A 19,801-nucleotide genomic window follows, 5' to 3' on the forward strand; every position below is an offset into this window, starting at 1 on the left:
GATTGCATTTTCTTTTCTCTCTCTTTTCAAGCAGATGATGGGAGTCCAAGTATTAAGGTGACATGTGTTGCCCGTGCCCCCCTCCCCCCTGTGTTCTTATTCATTTACCTCTGATGTTGTTCCAGCGTATTGTGGGGGTACCAATGTTAAGGTCGGGTACGTTGCCCTCTCCCAGCCTCCCCCCTCGGGTCAGAGCCTCAAGTGCGCCCATCCCCCAGTCGGTGCGCACCCACCCCGTTCCTAATGGAGGTGTATGCCCATCCCCTCCCCCCACCCGCCCGACACCCACCCGATGAAGGTGATTCCTCTGTGTCCACTTAGGTGTCCATCGGTTCGTACCCATTTGCTGGTGAGCGCGAGCACGTGGTGCTCGTGTGTCCATTCTTGGGCTACCTGGCTTACTGGAACGGGTTCCAGCTCTGGCCAGGAGAACCACGAGAGGTGCCCTCTCACCGCTGCTCCTCCTAGCTGAATAGCACTCCGTGGTGTCCACGCGCCACATTTCATTTACGCACTCGTGGGTCGATGGGCACTCGGGTCGCTTCCAGGTCTTTGCGATTGTGACTTGTGCCCTGACTCTAACCCTAACCCTTACCCAGCCCGTCTCCTCCTCGGCCCCTGCCTGACTGACTCCTTCCCGCCCGGCCTGTCACCTGTCACCGTCCTCTGCCCCTGCCTGACACGCTCCTCCCCGCCCGGGCCGTCACCGTCCTCGGCCCCTGCCTGACGGGGCTCCTCCGTCGCCTGGGCCTTCCAAGGGCTTGGTGTGGACGCTGGTTCCAGGACGCCCTCCCAGGGACCCGGTAGCAGGGCGGCCGCAGCGTCTCGCGCCACCCAACCGTCCGCCGGCCGGCGGCCGGCGCTAAGTGGCCTGCGGGGGACGTGCCCCCACTGTGGGGCGGGCGCCCAGCCTGGTGTCTTCTCTGAGGCCCCGTGGCTGCTTTTCCCCCCCGCAAGGGGAGAGCCGCGGAGGTGGGGACCGCCTCCTCGTGGGGACGTACACCCAGCTCTCCACGTCGGATTCCGGGGCTCTCTGTCCTGCCAGAAGGCCCAGCTGGCCTGCGGGTCCTTAGAGTGGCAAAAACATCCGAAAACTGAGATTGAGGGTCCGGTGGTTGTCTGCACTTTTGTGCTGGGCACCCCAGGGAGGCCCGGGGGCTGGCTGGACAACGCGGTCTGCTGGGCACGGGGGGGGGTTTGGAGGAGCAACTGATGCCCTTTGCACTTTGGGTAGCAAGTGTCTGAGGTGTCTCTGAGCCCTGCGCCATGTCGGGGGGTGGGGTGGGGGGGTGGGAGGTCGGGGGGGGGGTGTGGAGGAGCAGGAGGAGGAGGAGGAGGAGGTGGGAAGGGCCGTGGCCTGCAGTCGTGTTCCCGGGGTGGCTTCTTCCACAGGCTGCTTGGCCTGGGCTCCCTGCACCTGGGCCTTTGGAGGACTGGCCCTGTGCTTGCCAACGCTTCCCCTGCAGGGACCCAGAGCTGGGAGGTTGCATCTCTCAGCCCTGGGTCGGGCAGAGCCCCAGCGGGCCATGCCCACAACCTCTCTCAGCACGGGTCCCCCAGAAGGCTCCTTTGGGACCAGGATTCTCTTGCGGGTGACTCTTTAAGGTCTGGCCCCTGGATGGAGGGGCACCAGGAGTAGAGGAGCAGGAAGGGGAAGGGGGTGGCCATGCGAGGGGACACTTTCAGGCCAAGTCCCAGCTTCAGCCTGATCCTCCTGGGAACCCCGGGGTGTACGTCACACCTCCTGGTTGTCCCGCTCTGAGACAAGGGCTCTGAGACAAGGAGCCGGGCTTCGCATTCCCCCAGCAGCCAGTCGTGGGCTGAGGACACCTGGGGCGTTGGGAACTCCCTGGCTTCTCCTTGGCTTAACATCTGGAGCTGCTTGTGAATCGTGCCGCCACACACACCCGAGTGCAGGTGTCTTCTGCACAGACTGCGGGCCTCGCTCTTCTGAATGCCGCTAGCTCGCCACCCACCCACGGGTGAACCTGGTCAGGGTACTTTCTCTCGGGGGCAGACTCTGATCCTGGCGGGCTACCGGTGTTTCTGTTTGCTCGTTTCTTTCTTCCATTTCGGGAAAGGCTTCCTTACTGGGTGTGGAAATCTCCTATGCCTTTCCTCGCCTATTCTGTCAGCTTTAAAATTCTCTTTCAGTTGCCACCCTCACAGATGGATTAGGAAACTCTTTCCGGTGCACTCATTAGTGAAATGACCTCAATGAAGCTGGAATCCAATATCTAATCGCCGATTTTTAGCGAGTCCACACGCCAGGGTGGTCGGGGTCCAATGCAGCCCCGGCCAGGCCCAGGCCCCTTGGACTGGGCCACAGGAGGACACAGAGGAGGGTCCCGGCCCCCACGGTCGCGTTGCCGGCAGTTCTCCAAGGGCTTGGGCGTTTTCCAGAGGTAGGAGATGGAGGGGACTGATTTCTTCAGCGCCCCACAAACCACGCCACCCCACCCATGGGACACATCCCTAGAGAGAGAGAGAGACGCCCCATACACTCGCTCCCCTCCCCCATGCGCTGTGCCCCAGCCCGGGCCCGGGGGAATAGGCGGCAGCCCACCCACAGGGTGGGGGGCGCAGCTGAAAGGGGTTGTCGGGGATGGCGGCCCCTGCCTGGGGTCAAAGGGCGGGCGACCCGCGCGTGCGCAATCGGCGGCGGCGGCGGCGGCGGCCACGAGCTGGGGGTGGGCCAGGCGAGGAGAGGAAGGGGGCTGGAAGGTCTCCACCTTGGCGAGTCCAGCCGTGGAGGCGCATCTTGTGTGAGTGTGAGTGAGTGAGTGTGAGTGTGAGTGTGTGTGTGTGTGTGTGTGTGTGTGTGTGTATAGAGAGACAGCCCCCCACCCCGGCCCGCCGCTCCCTGCCCGCCCCGCCCCGCCCCGCCCCGCCTGTCACCCCCGTCCCTCGGAGCCCGCCGGACCCGGCCGGTGAACTCAACAGGCCCGGCCCGGTGCGGGTCAGCGCCGGCGCGGGGCCTGGGGCGGGGGGAGGAGGCGGCGGGGAAGCGCAGAGAGGCTCGGCTTCTTGAGCGGGGCAGGGGCCACACCACCCTGAACGCGCCCGATCTCGTCTGGTCTCGGAAGCTAAGCAGGGTCGGGCCTGGTTAGTACTTGGATGGGAGACCGCCTGGGAATACCGGGTGCCGTAGGCTTCTTCTTTTTTTTTTTTTTGTTTTGCCTCTTGTTCTGTCCCCTTTCTGGGAGCGAGTCGGCGGCCCGGGGTGGGGGTCACCCCCACCCTCAGCGCCCGCCGCGGTGCCTGGCGCCCCAGCCCGCACCGTGGGGCCTCCTCTTGTCCCAAGCCGCGACACCGCCGTCACGCGGCAGCATGCGTGGCTTCTGGACTGTCAGGTCTCAGACCAAAGGTCTGCTCTGTGGGAACCGACACGCTGGAGGAAACCTTGAGAGTCTGAGAGGGGAGGGAGTTCCAGAAGAAGGCCAGGATGTCATTTTGAGGGAGTATGTGACCAGAACTCGTCCCGTTGCTTTTGGGGTTCTATGGGCTACACGTAGGAATCTTTGGTGGTGGCACCTGATGTTGGGGGATCCGGAGTCACACCCAGACCTGCTCCACAGGCCTCCTTTTACTTTTCTCTTCGGATTCATTATGTTTAAAAAGTGTCTCTTATCTCTATGATTGCATTTTCTTTTCTCTCTCTTTTCAAGCAGATGATGGGAGTCCAAGTATTAAGGTGACATGTGTTGCCCGTGCCCCCCTCCCCCCTGTGTTCTTATTCATTTACCTCTGATGTTGTTCCAGCGTATTGTGGGGGTACCAATGTTAAGGTCGGGTACGTTGCCCTCTCCCAGCCTCCCCCCTCGGGTCAGAGCCTCAAGTGCGCCCATCCCCCAGTCGGTGCGCACCCACCCCGTTCCTAATGGAGGTGTATGCCCATCCCCTCCCCCCACCCGCCCGACACCCACCCGATGAAGGTGATTCCTCTGTGTCCACTTAGGTGTCCATCGGTTCGTACCCATTTGCTGGTGAGCGCGAGCACGTGGTGCTCGTGTGTCCATTCTTGGGCTACCTGGCTTACTGGAACGGGTTCCAGCTCTGGCCAGGAGAACCACGAGAGGTGCCCTCTCACCGCTGCTCCTCCTAGCTGAATAGCACTCCGTGGTGTCCACGCGCCACATTTCATTTACGCACTCGTGGGTCGATGGGCACTCGGGTCGCTTCCAGGTCTTTGCGATTGTGACTTGTGCCCTGACTCTAACCCTAACCCTTACCCAGCCCGTCTCCTCCTCGGCCCCTGCCTGACTGACTCCTTCCCGCCCGGCCTGTCACCTGTCACCGTCCTCTGCCCCTGCCTGACACGCTCCTCCCCGCCCGGGCCGTCACCGTCCTCGGCCCCTGCCTGACGGGGCTCCTCCGTCGCCTGGGCCTTCCAAGGGCTTGGTGTGGACGCTGGTTCCAGGACGCCCTCCCAGGGACCCGGTAGCAGGGCGGCCGCAGCGTCTCGCGCCACCCAACCGTCCGCCGGCCGGCGGCCGGCGCTAAGTGGCCTGCGGGGGACGTGCCCCCACTGTGGGGCGGGCGCCCAGCCTGGTGTCTTCTCTGAGGCCCCGTGGCTGCTTTTCCCCCCCGCAAGGGGAGAGCCGCGGAGGTGGGGACCGCCTCCTCGTGGGGACGTACACCCAGCTCTCCACGTCGGATTCCGGGGCTCTCTGTCCTGCCAGAAGGCCCAGCTGGCCTGCGGGTCCTTAGAGTGGCAAAAACATCCGAAAACTGAGATTGAGGGTCCGGTGGTTGTCTGCACTTTTGTGCTGGGCACCCCAGGGAGGCCCGGGGGCTGGCTGGACAACGCGGTCTGCTGGGCACGGGGGGGGGTTTGGAGGAGCAACTGATGCCCTTTGCACTTTGGGTAGCAAGTGTCTGAGGTGTCTCTGAGCCCTGCGCCATGTCGGGGGGTGGGGTGGGGGGGTGGGAGGTCGGGGGGGGGGTGTGGAGGAGCAGGAGGAGGAGGAGGAGGAGGTGGGAAGGGCCGTGGCCTGCAGTCGTGTTCCCGGGGTGGCTTCTTCCACAGGCTGCTTGGCCTGGGCTCCCTGCACCTGGGCCTTTGGAGGACTGGCCCTGTGCTTGCCAACGCTTCCCCTGCAGGGACCCAGAGCTGGGAGGTTGCATCTCTCAGCCCTGGGTCGGGCAGAGCCCCAGCGGGCCATGCCCACAACCTCTCTCAGCACGGGTCCCCCAGAAGGCTCCTTTGGGACCAGGATTCTCTTGCGGGTGACTCTTTAAGGTCTGGCCCCTGGATGGAGGGGCACCAGGAGTAGAGGAGCAGGAAGGGGAAGGGGGTGGCCATGCGAGGGGACACTTTCAGGCCAAGTCCCAGCTTCAGCCTGATCCTCCTGGGAACCCCGGGGTGTACGTCACACCTCCTGGTTGTCCCGCTCTGAGACAAGGGCTCTGAGACAAGGAGCCGGGCTTCGCATTCCCCCAGCAGCCAGTCGTGGGCTGAGGACACCTGGGGCGTTGGGAACTCCCTGGCTTCTCCTTGGCTTAACATCTGGAGCTGCTTGTGAATCGTGCCGCCACACACACCCGAGTGCAGGTGTCTTCTGCACAGACTGCGGGCCTCGCTCTTCTGAATGCCGCTAGCTCGCCACCCACCCACGGGTGAACCTGGTCAGGGTACTTTCTCTCGGGGGCAGACTCTGATCCTGGCGGGCTACCGGTGTTTCTGTTTGCTCGTTTCTTTCTTCCATTTCGGGAAAGGCTTCCTTACTGGGTGTGGAAATCTCCTATGCCTTTCCTCGCCTATTCTGTCAGCTTTAAAATTCTCTTTCAGTTGCCACCCTCACAGATGGATTAGGAAACTCTTTCCGGTGCACTCATTAGTGAAATGACCTCAATGAAGCTGGAATCCAATATCTAATCGCCGATTTTTAGCGAGTCCACACGCCAGGGTGGTCGGGGTCCAATGCAGCCCCGGCCAGGCCCAGGCCCCTTGGACTGGGCCACAGGAGGACACAGAGGAGGGTCCCGGCCCCCACGGTCGCGTTGCCGGCAGTTCTCCAAGGGCTTGGGCGTTTTCCAGAGGTAGGAGATGGAGGGGACTGATTTCTTCAGCGCCCCACAAACCACGCCACCCCACCCATGGGACACATCCCTAGAGAGAGAGAGAGACGCCCCATACACTCGCTCCCCTCCCCCATGCGCTGTGCCCCAGCCCGGGCCCGGGGGAATAGGCGGCAGCCCACCCACAGGGTGGGGGGCGCAGCTGAAAGGGGTTGTCGGGGATGGCGGCCCCTGCCTGGGGTCAAAGGGCGGGCGACCCGCGCGTGCGCAATCGGCGGCGGCGGCGGCGGCGGCCACGAGCTGGGGGTGGGCCAGGCGAGGAGAGGAAGGGGGCTGGAAGGTCTCCACCTTGGCGAGTCCAGCCGTGGAGGCGCATCTTGTGTGAGTGTGAGTGAGTGAGTGTGAGTGTGAGTGTGTGTGTGTGTGTGTGTGTGTGTGTGTGTATAGAGAGACAGCCCCCCACCCCGGCCCGCCGCTCCCTGCCCGCCCCGCCCCGCCCCGCCCCGCCTGTCACCCCCGTCCCTCGGAGCCCGCCGGACCCGGCCGGTGAACTCAACAGGCCCGGCCCGGTGCGGGTCAGCGCCGGCGCGGGGCCTGGGGCGGGGGGAGGAGGCGGCGGGGAAGCGCAGAGAGGCTCGGCTTCTTGAGCGGGGCAGGGGCCACACCACCCTGAACGCGCCCGATCTCGTCTGGTCTCGGAAGCTAAGCAGGGTCGGGCCTGGTTAGTACTTGGATGGGAGACCGCCTGGGAATACCGGGTGCCGTAGGCTTCTTCTTTTTTTTTTTTTTGTTTTGCCTCTTGTTCTGTCCCCTTTCTGGGAGCGAGTCGGCGGCCCGGGGTGGGGGTCACCCCCACCCTCAGCGCCCGCCGCGGTGCCTGGCGCCCCAGCCCGCACCGTGGGGCCTCCTCTTGTCCCAAGCCGCGACACCGCCGTCACGCGGCAGCATGCGTGGCTTCTGGACTGTCAGGTCTCAGACCAAAGGTCTGCTCTGTGGGAACCGACACGCTGGAGGAAACCTTGAGAGTCTGAGAGGGGAGGGAGTTCCAGAAGAAGGCCAGGATGTCATTTTGAGGGAGTATGTGACCAGAACTCGTCCCGTTGCTTTTGGGGTTCTATGGGCTACACGTAGGAATCTTTGGTGGTGGCACCTGATGTTGGGGGATCCGGAGTCACACCCAGACCTGCTCCACAGGCCTCCTTTTACTTTTCTCTTCGGATTCATTATGTTTAAAAAGTGTCTCTTATCTCTATGATTGCATTTTCTTTTCTCTCTCTTTTCAAGCAGATGATGGGAGTCCAAGTATTAAGGTGACATGTGTTGCCCGTGCCCCCCTCCCCCCTGTGTTCTTATTCATTTACCTCTGATGTTGTTCCAGCGTATTGTGGGGGTACCAATGTTAAGGTCGGGTACGTTGCCCTCTCCCAGCCTCCCCCCTCGGGTCAGAGCCTCAAGTGCGCCCATCCCCCAGTCGGTGCGCACCCACCCCGTTCCTAATGGAGGTGTATGCCCATCCCCTCCCCCCACCCGCCCGACACCCACCCGATGAAGGTGATTCCTCTGTGTCCACTTAGGTGTCCATCGGTTCGTACCCATTTGCTGGTGAGCGCGAGCACGTGGTGCTCGTGTGTCCATTCTTGGGCTACCTGGCTTACTGGAACGGGTTCCAGCTCTGGCCAGGAGAACCACGAGAGGTGCCCTCTCACCGCTGCTCCTCCTAGCTGAATAGCACTCCGTGGTGTCCACGCGCCACATTTCATTTACGCACTCGTGGGTCGATGGGCACTCGGGTCGCTTCCAGGTCTTTGCGATTGTGACTTGTGCCCTGACTCTAACCCTAACCCTTACCCAGCCCGTCTCCTCCTCGGCCCCTGCCTGACTGACTCCTTCCCGCCCGGCCTGTCACCTGTCACCGTCCTCTGCCCCTGCCTGACACGCTCCTCCCCGCCCGGGCCGTCACCGTCCTCGGCCCCTGCCTGACGGGGCTCCTCCGTCGCCTGGGCCTTCCAAGGGCTTGGTGTGGACGCTGGTTCCAGGACGCCCTCCCAGGGACCCGGTAGCAGGGCGGCCGCAGCGTCTCGCGCCACCCAACCGTCCGCCGGCCGGCGGCCGGCGCTAAGTGGCCTGCGGGGGACGTGCCCCCACTGTGGGGCGGGCGCCCAGCCTGGTGTCTTCTCTGAGGCCCCGTGGCTGCTTTTCCCCCCCGCAAGGGGAGAGCCGCGGAGGTGGGGACCGCCTCCTCGTGGGGACGTACACCCAGCTCTCCACGTCGGATTCCGGGGCTCTCTGTCCTGCCAGAAGGCCCAGCTGGCCTGCGGGTCCTTAGAGTGGCAAAAACATCCGAAAACTGAGATTGAGGGTCCGGTGGTTGTCTGCACTTTTGTGCTGGGCACCCCAGGGAGGCCCGGGGGCTGGCTGGACAACGCGGTCTGCTGGGCACGGGGGGGGGTTTGGAGGAGCAACTGATGCCCTTTGCACTTTGGGTAGCAAGTGTCTGAGGTGTCTCTGAGCCCTGCGCCATGTCGGGGGGTGGGGTGGGGGGGTGGGAGGTCGGGGGGGGGTGTGGAGGAGCAGGAGGAGGAGGAGGAGGAGGTGGGAAGGGCCGTGGCCTGCAGTCGTGTTCCCGGGGTGGCTTCTTCCACAGGCTGCTTGGCCTGGGCTCCCTGCACCTGGGCCTTTGGAGGACTGGCCCTGTGCTTGCCAACGCTTCCCCTGCAGGGACCCAGAGCTGGGAGGTTGCATCTCTCAGCCCTGGGTCGGGCAGAGCCCCAGCGGGCCATGCCCACAACCTCTCTCAGCACGGGTCCCCCAGAAGGCTCCTTTGGGACCAGGATTCTCTTGCGGGTGACTCTTTAAGGTCTGGCCCCTGGATGGAGGGGCACCAGGAGTAGAGGAGCAGGAAGGGGAAGGGGGTGGCCATGCGAGGGGACACTTTCAGGCCAAGTCCCAGCTTCAGCCTGATCCTCCTGGGAACCCCGGGGTGTACGTCACACCTCCTGGTTGTCCCGCTCTGAGACAAGGGCTCTGAGACAAGGAGCCGGGCTTCGCATTCCCCCAGCAGCCAGTCGTGGGCTGAGGACACCTGGGGCGTTGGGAACTCCCTGGCTTCTCCTTGGCTTAACATCTGGAGCTGCTTGTGAATCGTGCCGCCACACACACCCGAGTGCAGGTGTCTTCTGCACAGACTGCGGGCCTCGCTCTTCTGAATGCCGCTAGCTCGCCACCCACCCACGGGTGAACCTGGTCAGGGTACTTTCTCTCGGGGGCAGACTCTGATCCTGGCGGGCTACCGGTGTTTCTGTTTGCTCGTTTCTTTCTTCCATTTCGGGAAAGGCTTCCTTACTGGGTGTGGAAATCTCCTATGCCTTTCCTCGCCTATTCTGTCAGCTTTAAAATTCTCTTTCAGTTGCCACCCTCACAGATGGATTAGGAAACTCTTTCCGGTGCACTCATTAGTGAAATGACCTCAATGAAGCTGGAATCCAATATCTAATCGCCGATTTTTAGCGAGTCCACACGCCAGGGTGGTCGGGGTCCAATGCAGCCCCGGCCAGGCCCAGGCCCCTTGGACTGGGCCACAGGAGGACACAGAGGAGGGTCCCGGCCCCCACGGTCGCGTTGCCGGCAGTTCTCCAAGGGCTTGGGCGTTTTCCAGAGGTAGGAGATGGAGGGGACTGATTTCTTCAGCGCCCCACAAACCACGCCACCCCACCCATGGGACACATCCCTAGAGAGAGAGAGAGACGCCCCATACACTCGCTCCCCTCCCCCATGCGCTGTGCCCCAGCCCGGGCCCGGGGGAATAGGCGGCAGCCCACCCACAGGGTGGGGGGCGCAGCTGAAAGGGGTTGTCGGGGATGGCGGACCCTGCCTGGGGTCAAAGGGCGGGCGACCCGCGCGTGCGCAATCGGCGGCGGCGGCGGCGGCGGCCACGAGCTGGGGGTGGGCCAGGCGAGGAGAGGAAGGGGGCTGGAAGGTCTCCACCTTGGCGAGTCCAGCCGTGGAGGCGCATCTTGTGTGAGTGTGAGTGAGTGAGTGTGAGTGTGAGTGTGTGTGTGTGTGTGTGTGTGTGTGTGTGTATAGAGAGACAGCCCCCCACCCCGGCCCGCCGCTCCCTGCCCGCCCCGCCCCGCCCCGCCCCGCCCCGCCTGTCACCCCCGTCCCTCGGAGCCCGCCGGACCCGGCCGGTGAACTCAACAGGCCCGGCCCGGTGCGGGTCAGCGCCGGCGCGGGGCCTGGGGCGGGGGGAGGAGGCGGCGGGGAAGCGCAGAGAGGCTCGGCTTCTTGAGCGGGGCAGGGGCGCCCTCCGCCGTCTAGGGCCACACCACCCTGAACGCGCCCGATCTCGTCTGGTCTCGGAAGCTAAGCAGGGTCGGGCCTGGTTAGTACTTGGATGGGAGACCGCCTGGGAATACCGGGTGCCGTAGGCTTCTTCTTTTTTTTTTTTTTGTTTTGCCTCTTGTTCTGTCCCCTTTCTGGGAGCGAGTCGGCGGCCCGGGGTGGGGGTCACCCCCACCCTCAGCGCCCGCCGCGGTGCCTGGCGCCCCAGCCCGCACCGTGGGGCCTCCTCTTGTCCCAAGCCGCGACACCGCCGTCACGCGGCAGCATGCGTGGCTTCTGGACTGTCAGGTCTCAGACCAAAGGTCTGCTCTGTGGGAACCGACACGCTGGAGGAAACCTTGAGAGTCTGAGAGGGGAGGGAGTTCCAGAAGAAGGCCAGGATGTCATTTTGAGGGAGTATGTGACCAGAACTCGTCCCGTTGCTTTTGGGGTTCTATGGGCTACACGTAGGAATCTTTGGTGGTGGCACCTGATGTTGGGGGATCCGGAGTCACACCCAGACCTGCTCCACAGGCCTCCTTTTACTTTTCTCTTCGGATTCATTATGTTTAAAAAGTGTCTCTTATCTCTATGATTGCATTTTCTTTTCTCTCTCTTTTCAAGCAGATGATGGGAGTCCAAGTATTAAGGTGACATGTGTTGCCCGTGCCCCCCTCCCCCCTGTGTTCTTATTCATTTACCTCTGATGTTGTTCCAGCGTATTGTGGGGGTACCAATGTTAAGGTCGGGTACGTTGCCCTCTCCCAGCCTCCCCCCTCGGGTCAGAGCCTCAAGTGCGCCCATCCCCCAGTCGGTGCGCACCCACCCCGTTCCTAATGGAGGTGTATGCCCATCCCCTCCCCCCACCCGCCCGACACCCACCCGATGAAGGTGATTCCTCTGTGTCCACTTAGGTGTCCATCGGTTCGTACCCATTTGCTGGTGAGCGCGAGCACGTGGTGCTCGTGTGTCCATTCTTGGGCTACCTGGCTTACTGGAACGGGTTCCAGCTCTGGCCAGGAGAACCACGAGAGGTGCCCTCTCACCGCTGCTCCTCCTAGCTGAATAGCACTCCGTGGTGTCCACGCGCCACATTTCATTTACGCACTCGTGGGTCGATGGGCACTCGGGTCGCTTCCAGGTCTTTGCGATTGTGACTTGTGCCCTGACTCTAACCCTAACCCTTACCCAGCCCGTCTCCTCCTCGGCCCCTGCCTGACTGACTCCTTCCCGCCCGGCCTGTCACCTGTCACCGTCCTCTGCCCCTGCCTGACACGCTCCTCCCCGCCCGGGCCGTCACCGTCCTCGGCCCCTGCCTGACGGGGCTCCTCCGTCGCCTGGGCCTTCCAAGGGCTTGGTGTGGACGCTGGTTCCAGGACGCCCTCCCAGGAACCCGGTAGCAGGGCGGCCGCAGCGTCTCGCGCCACCCAACCGTCCGCCGGCCGGCGGCCGGCGCTAAGTGGCCTGCGGGGGACGTGCCCCCACTGTGGGGCGGGCGCCCAGCCTGGTGTCTTCTCTGAGGCCCCGTGGCTGCTTTTCCCCCCCGCAAGGGGAGAGCCGCGGAGGTGGGGACCGCCTCCTCGTGGGGACGTACACCCAGCTCTCCACGTCGGATTCCGGGGCTCTCTGTCCTGCCAGAAGGCCCAGCTGGCCTGCGGGTCCTTAGAGTGGCAAAAACATCCGAAAACTGAGATTGAGGGTCCGGTGGTTGTCTGCACTTTTGTGCTGGGCACCCCAGGGAGGCCCGGGGGCTGGCTGGACAACGCGGTCTGCTGGGCAGGGGGGGGGTTTGGAGGAGCAACTGATGCCCTTTGCACTTTGGGTAGCAAGTGTCTGAGGTGTCTCTGAGCCCTGCGCCATGTCGGGGGGTGGGGTGGGGGGGTGGGAGGTCGGGGGGGGGGGTGGAGGAGCAGGAGGAGGAGGAGGAGGAGGTGGGAAGGGCCGTGGCCTGCAGTCGTGTTCCCGGGGTGGCTTCTTCCACAGGCTGCTTGGCCTGGGCTCCCTGCACCTGGGCCTTTGGAGGACTGGCCCTGTGCTTGCCAACGCTTCCCCTGCAGGGACCCAGAGCTGGGAGGTTGCATCTCTCAGCCCTGGGTCGGGCAGAGCCCCAGCGGGCCATGCCCACAACCTCTCTCAGCACGGGTCCCCCAGAAGGCTCCTTTGGGACCAGGATTCTCTTGCGGGTGACTCTTTAAGGTCTGGCCCCTGGATGGAGGGGCACCAGGAGTAGAGGAGCAGGAAGGGGAAGGGGGTGGCCATGCGAGGGGACACTTTCAGGCCAAGTCCCAGCTTCAGCCTGATCCTCCTGGGAACCCCGGGGTGTACGTCACACCTCCTGGTTGTCCCGCTCTGAGACAAGGGCTCTGAGACAAGGAGCCGGGCTTCGCATTCCCCCAGCAGCCAGTCGTGGGCTGAGGACACCTGGGGCGTTGGGAACTCCCTGGCTTCTCCTTGGCTTAACATCTGGAGCTGCTTGTGAATCGTGCCGCCACACACACCCGAGTGCAGGTGTCTTCTGCACAGACTGCGGGCCTCGCTCTTCTGAATGCCGCTAGCTCGCCACCCACCCACGGGTGAACCTGGTCAGGGTACTTTCTCTCGGGGGCAGACTCTGATCCTGGCGGGCTACCGGTGTTTCTGTTTGCTCGTTTCTTTCTTCCATTTCGGGAAAGGCTTCCTTACTGGGTGTGGAAATCTCCTATGCCTTTCCTCGCCTATTCTGTCAGCTTTAAAATTCTCTTTCAGTTGCCACCCTCACAGATGGATTAGGAAACTCTTTCCGGTGCACTCATTAGTGAAATGACCTCAATGAAGCTGGAATCCAATATCTAATCGCCGATTTTTAGCGAGTCCACACGCCAGGGTGGTCGGGGTCCAATGCAGCCCCGGCCAGGCCCAGGCCCCTTGGACTGGGCCACAGGAGGACACAGAGGAGGGTCCCGGCCCCCACGGTCGCGTTGCCGGCAGTTCTCCAAGGGCTTGGGCGTTTTCCAGAGGTAGGAGATGGAGGGGACTGATTTCTTCAGCGCCCCACAAACCACGCCACCCCACCCATGGGACACATCCCTAGAGAGAGAGAGAGACGCCCCATACACTCGCTCCCCTCCCCCATGCGCTGTGCCCCAGCCCGGGCCCGGGGGAATAGGCGGCAGCCCACCCACAGGGTGGGGGGCCCAGCTGAAAGGGGTTGTCAGGGAGGGCGGCCCCTGCCTGGGGTCAAAGGGCGGGCGACCCGCGCGTGCGCAATCGGCGGCGGCGGCGGCGGCCGGCCAGGAGCTGGGGGTGGGCCAGGCGAGGAGAGGAAGGGGGCTGGAAGGTCTCCACCTTGGCGAGTCCAGCCGTGGAGGCGCATCTTGTGTGAGTGTGAGTGAGTGAGTGTGAGTGTGAGTGTGTGTGTGTGTGTGTGTGTGTGTGTGTGTGTGTATAGAGAGACAGCCCCCCACCCCGGCCCGCCGCTCCCTGCCCGCCCCGCCCCGCCCCGCCCCGCCCCGCCTGTCACCCCCGTCCCTCGGAGCCCGCCGGACCCGGCCGGTGAACTCAACAGGCCCGGCCCGGTGCGGGTCAGCGCCGGCGCGGGGCCTGGGGCGGGGGGAGGAGGCGGCGGGGAAGCGCAGAGAGGCTCGGCTTCTTGAGCGGGGCAGGGGCGCCCTCCGCCGTCTAGGGCCACACCACCCTGAACGCGCCCGATCTCGTCTGGTCTCGGAAGCTAAGCAGGGTCGGGCCTGGTTAGTACTTGGATGGGAGACCGCCTGGGAATACCGGGTGCCGTAGGCTTCTTCTTTTTTTTTTTTTTGTTTTGCCTCTTGTTCTGTCCCCTTTCTGGGAGCGAGTCGGCGGCCCGGGGTGGGGGTCACCCCCACCCTCAGCGCCCGCCGCGGTGCCTGGCGCCCCAGCCCGCACCGTGGGGCCTCCTCTTGTCCCAAGCCGCGACACCGCCGTCACGCGGCAGCATGCGTGGCTTCTGGACTGTCAGGTCTCAGACCAAAGGTCTGCTCTGTGGGAACCGACACGCTGGAGGAAACCTTGAGAGTCTGAGAGGGGAGGGAGTTCCAGAAGAAGGCCAGGATGTCATTTTGAGGGAGTATGTGACCAGAACTCGTCCCGTTGCTTTTGGGGTTCTATGGGCTACACGTAGGAATCTTTGGTGGTGGCACCTGATGTTGGGGGATCCGGAGTCACACCCAGACCTGCTCCACAGGCCTCCTTTTACTTTTCTCTTCGGATTCATTATGTTTAAAAAGTGTCTCTTATCTCTATGATTGCATTTTCTTTTCTCTCTCTTTTCAAGCAGATGATGGGAGTCCAAGTATTAAGGTGACATGTGTTGCCCGTGCCCCCCTCCCCCCTGTGTTCTTATTCATTTACCTCTGATGTTGTTCCAGCGTATTGTGGGGGTACCAATGTTAAGGTCGGGTACGTTGCCCTCTCCCAGCCTCCCCCCTCGGGTCAGAGCCTCAAGTGCGCCCATCCCCCAGTCGGTGCGCACCCACCCCGTTCCTAATGGAGGTGTATGCCCATCCCCTCCCCCCACCCGCCCGACACCCACCCGATGAAGGTGATTCCTCTGTGTCCACTTAGGTGTCCATCGGTTCGTACCCATTTGCTGGTGAGCGCGAGCACGTGGTGCTCGTGTGTCCATTCTTGGGCTACCTGGCTTACTGGAACGGGTTCCAGCTCTGGCCAGGAGAACCACGAGAGGTGCCCTCTCACCGCTGCTCCTCCTAGCTGAATAGCACTCCGTGGTGTCCACGCGCCACATTTCATTTACGCACTCGTGGGTCGATGGGCACTCGGGTCGCTTCCAGGTCTTTGCGATTGTGACTTGTGCCCTGACTCTAACCCTAACCCTTACCCAGCCCGTCTCCTCCTCGGCCCCTGCCTGACTGACTCCTTCCCGCCCGGCCTGTCACCTGTCACCGTCCTCTGCCCCTGCCTGACACGCTCCTCCCCGCCCGGGCCGTCACCGTCCTCGGCCCCTGCCTGACGGGGCTCCTCCGTCGCCTGGGCCTTCCAAGGGCTTGGTGTGGACGCTGGTTCCAGGACGCCCTCCCAGGAACCCGGTAGCAGGGCGGCCGCAGCGTCTCGCGCCACCCAACCGTCCGCCGGCCGGCGGCCGGCGCTAAGTGGCCTGCGGGGGACGTGCCCCCACTGTGGGGCGGGCGCCCAGCCTGGTGTCTTCTCTGAGGCCCCGTGGCTGCTTTTCCCCCCCGCAAGGGGAGAGCCGCGGAGGTGGGGACCGCCTCCTCGTGGGGACGTACACCCAGCTCTCCACGTCGGATTCCGGGGCTCTCTGTCCTGCCAGAAGGCCCAGCTGGCCTGCGGGTCCTTAGAGTGGCAAAAACATCCGAAAACTGAGATTGAGGGTCCGGTGGTTGTCTGCACTTTTGTGCTGGGCACCCCAGGGAGGCCCGGGGGCTGGCTGGACAACGCGGTCTGCTGGGCAGGGGGGGGGTTTGGAGGAGCAACTGATGCCCTTTGCACTTTGGGTAGCAAGTGTCTGAGGTGTCTCTGAGCCCTGCGCCATGTCGGGGGGTGGGGTGGGGGGGTGGGAGGTCGGGGGGGGGTGGAGGAGCAGGAGGAGGAGGAGGAGGAGGTGGGAAGGGCCGTGGCCTGCAGTCGTGTTCCCGGGGTGGCTTCTTCCACAGGCTGCTTGGCCTGGGCTCCCTGCACCTGGGCCTTTGGAGGACTGGCCCTGTGCTTGCCAACGCTTCCCCTGCAGGGACCCAGAGCTGGGAGGTTGCATCTCTCAGCCCTGGGTCGGGCAGAGCCCCAGCGGGCCATGCCCACAACCTCTCTCAGCACGGGTCCCCCAGAAGGCTCCTTTGGGACCAGGATTCTCTTGCGGGTGACTCTTTAAGGTCTGGCCCCTGGATGGAGGGGCACCAGGAGTAGAGGAGCAGGAAGGGGAAGGGGGTGGCCATGCGAGGGGACACTTTCAGGCCAAGTCCCAGCTTCAGCCTGATCCTCCTGGGAACCCCGGGGTGTACGTCACACCTCCTGGTTGTCCCGCTCTGAGACAAGGGCTCTGAGACAAGGAGCCGGGCTTCGCATTCCCCCAGCAGCCAGTCGTGGGCTGAGGACACCTGGGGCGTTGGGAACTCCCTGGCTTCTCCTTGGCTTAACATCTGGAGCTGCTTGTGAATCGTGCCGCCACACACACCCGAGTGCAGGTGTCTTCTGCACAGACTGCGGGCCTCGCTCTTCTGAATGCCGCTAGCTCGCCACCCACCCACGGGTGAACCTGGTCAGGGTACTTTCTCTCGGGGGCAGACTCTGATCCTGGCGGGCTACCGGTGTTTCTGTTTGCTCGTTTCTTTCTTCCATTTCGGGAAAGGCTTCCTTACTGGGTGTGGAAATCTCCTATGCCTTTCCTCGCCTATTCTGTCAGCTTTAAAATTCTCTTTCAGTTGCCACCCTCACAGATGGATTAGGAAACTCTTTCCGGTGCACTCATTAGTGAAATGACCTCAATGAAGCTGGAATCCAATATCTAATCGCCGATTTTTAGCGAGTCCACACGCCAGGGTGGTCGGGGTCTAATGCAGCCCCGGCCAGGCCCAGGCCCCTTGGACTGGGCCACAGGAGGACCCAGAGGAGGTTCCCGGCCCCCACGGTCGCGTTGCCGGCAGTTCTCCAAGGGCTTGGGCGTTTTCCAGAGGTAGGAGATGGAGGGGACTGATTTCTTCAGCGCCCCACAAACCACGCCACCCCACCCATGGGACACATCCCTAGAGAGAGAGAGAGACGCCCCATACACTCGCTCCCCTCCCCCATGCGCTGTGCCCCAGCCCGGGCCCGGGGGAATAGGCGGCAGCCCACCCACAGGGTGGGGGGCGCAGCTGAAAGGGGTTGTCGGGGATGGCGGACCCTGCCTGGGGTCAAAGGGCGGGCGACCCGCGCGTGTGCAATCGGCGGCGGCGGCGGCGGCGGCGGCGGCCACGAGCTGGGGGTGGGCCAGGCGAGGAGAGGAAGGGGGCTGGAAGGTCTCCACCTTGGCGAGTCCAGCCGTGGAGGCGCATCTTGTGTGAGTGTGAGTGAGTGAGTGTGAGTGTGTGTGTGTGTGTGTGTGTGTGTGTGTATAGAGAGACAGCCCCCCACCCCGGCCCGCCGCTCCCTGCCCGCCCCGCCCCGCCTGTCACCCCCGTCCCTCGGAGCCCGCCGGACCTGGCCGGTGAACTCAACAGGCCCGGCCCGGTGCGGGTCAGCGCCGGCGCGGGGCCTGGGGCGGGGGGAGGAGGCGGCGGGGAAGCGCAGAGAGGCTCGGCTTCTTGAGCGGGGCAGGGGCGCCCTCCGCCGTCTAGGGCCACACCACCCTGAACGCGCCCGATCTCGTCTGGTCTCGGAAGCTAAGCAGGGTCGGGCCTGGTTAGTACTTGGATGGGAGACCGCCTGGGAATACCGGGTGCCGTAGGCTTCTTCTTTTTTTTTTTTTTGTTTTGCCTCTTGTTCTGTCCCCTTTCTGGGAGCGAGTCGGCGGCCCGGGGTGGGGGTCACCCCCACCCTCAGCGCCCGCCGCGGTGCCTGGCGCCCCAGCCCGCACCGTGGGGCCTCCTCTTGTCCCAAGCCGCGACACCGCCGTCACGCGGCAGCATGCGTGGCTTCTGGACTGTCAGGTCTCAGACCAAAGGTCTGCTCTGTGGGAACCGACACGCTGGAGGAAACCTTGAGAGTCTGAGAGGGGAGGGAGTTCCAGAAGAAGGCCAGGATGTCATTTTGAGGGAGTATGTGACCAGAACTCGTCCCGTTGCTTTTGGGGTTCTATGGGCTACACGTAGGAATCTTTGGTGGTGGCACCTGATGTTGGGGGATCCGGAGTCACACCCAGACCTGCTCCACAGGCCTCCTTTTACTTTTCTCTTCGGATTCATTATGTTTAAAAAGTGTCTCTTATCTCTATGATTGCATTTTCTTTTCTCTCTCTTTTCAAGCAGATGATGGGAGTCCAAGTATTAAGGTGACATGTGTTGCCCGTGCCCCCCTCCCCCCTGTGTTCTTATTCATTTACCTCTGATGTTGTTCCAGCGTATTGTGGGGGTACCAATGTTAAGGTCGGGTACGTTGCCCTCTCCCAGCCTCCCCCCTCGGGTCAGAGCCTCAAGTGCGCCCATCCCCCAGTCGGTGCGCACCCACCCCGTTCCTAATGGAGGTGTATGCCCATCCCCTCCCCCCACCCGCCCGACACCCACCCGATGAAGGTGATTCCTCTGTGTCCACTTAGGTGTCCATCGGTTCGTACCCATTTGCTGGTGAGCGCGAGCACGTGGTGCTCGTGTGTCCATTCTTGGGCTACCTGGCTTACTGGAACGGGTTCCAGCTCTGGCCAGGAGAACCACGAGAGGTGCCCTCTCACCGCTGCTCCTCCTAGCTGAATAGCACTCCGTGGTGTCCACGCGCCACATTTCATTTACGCACTCGTGGGTCGATGGGCACTCGGGTCGCTTCCAGGTCTTTGCGATTGTGACTTGTGCCCTGACTCTAACCCTAACCCTTACCCAGCCCGTCTCATCTTCGGCCCCTGCCTGACTGACTCCTTCCCGCCCGGCCTGTCACCTGTCACCGTCCTCTGCCCCTGCCTGACACGCTCCTCCCCGCCCGGGGCCGTCACCGTCCTCGGCCCCTGCCTGACGGGGCTCCTCCGTCGCCTGGGCCTTCCAAGGGCTTGGTGTGGACGCTGGTTCCAGGACGCCCTCCCAGGAACCCGGTAGCAGGGCGGCCGCAGCGTCTCGCGCCACCCAACCGTCCGCCGGCCGGCGGCCGGCGCTAAGTGGCCTGCGGGGGACGTGCCCCCACTGTGGGGAGGGCGCCCAGCCTGGTGTCTTCTCTGAGGCCCCGTGGCTGCTTTTCCCCCCCGCAAGGGGAGAGCCGCGGAGGTGGGGACCGCCTCCTCGTGGGGACGTACACCCAGCTCTCCACGTCGGATTCCGGGGCTCTCTGTCCTGCCAGAAGGCCCAGCTGGCCTGCGGGTCCTTAGAGTGGCAAAAACATCCGAAAACTGAGATTGAGGGTCCGGTGGTTGTCTGCACTTTTGTGCTGGGCACCCCAGGGAGGCCCGGGGGCTGGCTGGACAACGCGGTCTGCTGGGCAGGGGGGGGGTTTGGAGGAGCAACTGATGCCCTTTGCACTTTGGGTAGCAAGTGTCTGAGGTGTCTCTGAGCCCTGCGCCATGTCGGGGGGTGGGGTGGGGGGGTGGGAGGTCGGGGGGGGTGGAGGAGCAGGAGGAGGAGGAGGAGGAGGTGGGAAGGGCCGTGGCCTGCAGTCGTGTTCCCGGGGTGGCTTCTTCCACAGGCTGCTTGGCCTGGGCTCCCTGCACCTGGGCCTTTGGAGGACTGGCCCTGTGCTTGCCAACGCTTCCCCTGCAGGGACCCAGAGCTGGGAGGTTGCATCTCTCAGCCCTGGGTCGGGCAGAGCCCCAGCGGGCCATGCCCACAACCTCTCTCAGCACGGGTCCCCCAGAAGGCTC

At 63.6% G+C, this 19,801-nt stretch overlaps 5 non-coding genes across 5 annotated transcripts; all 5 read left to right on the forward strand.

The window, feature by feature from the left end:
- The first annotated feature begins 3,035 nt into the window (after positions 1-3,035).
- LOC142868993 (5S ribosomal RNA) lies at positions 3,036-3,154 on the forward strand. The gene has a single exon (XR_012917848.1). It is a non-coding gene; the product is annotated as a 5S ribosomal RNA (ribosomal RNA).
- A 3,518-nt stretch (positions 3,155-6,672) lies between these two features.
- LOC142868994 (5S ribosomal RNA) lies at positions 6,673-6,791 on the forward strand. The gene has a single exon (XR_012917849.1). It is a non-coding gene; the product is annotated as a 5S ribosomal RNA (ribosomal RNA).
- A 3,541-nt stretch (positions 6,792-10,332) lies between these two features.
- Positions 10,333-10,451, forward strand: LOC142868978 (5S ribosomal RNA). Its single transcript, XR_012917833.1, has one exon. It is a non-coding gene; the product is annotated as a 5S ribosomal RNA (ribosomal RNA).
- A 3,545-nt stretch (positions 10,452-13,996) lies between these two features.
- LOC142868979 (5S ribosomal RNA) lies at positions 13,997-14,115 on the forward strand. Its single transcript, XR_012917834.1, has one exon. It is a non-coding gene; the product is annotated as a 5S ribosomal RNA (ribosomal RNA).
- A 3,521-nt stretch (positions 14,116-17,636) lies between these two features.
- LOC142868981 (5S ribosomal RNA) lies at positions 17,637-17,755 on the forward strand. Its single transcript, XR_012917836.1, has one exon. It is a non-coding gene; the product is annotated as a 5S ribosomal RNA (ribosomal RNA).
- The last annotated feature ends 2,046 nt before the right edge of the window (positions 17,756-19,801 follow it).

This window comes from Microcebus murinus, unplaced genomic scaffold (genome assembly GCF_040939455.1).
Source record: "Microcebus murinus isolate Inina unplaced genomic scaffold, M.murinus_Inina_mat1.0 scaf050_hap2_Mmur4.0, whole genome shotgun sequence".
NCBI lineage: Eukaryota > Metazoa > Chordata > Mammalia > Primates > Cheirogaleidae > Microcebus > Microcebus murinus.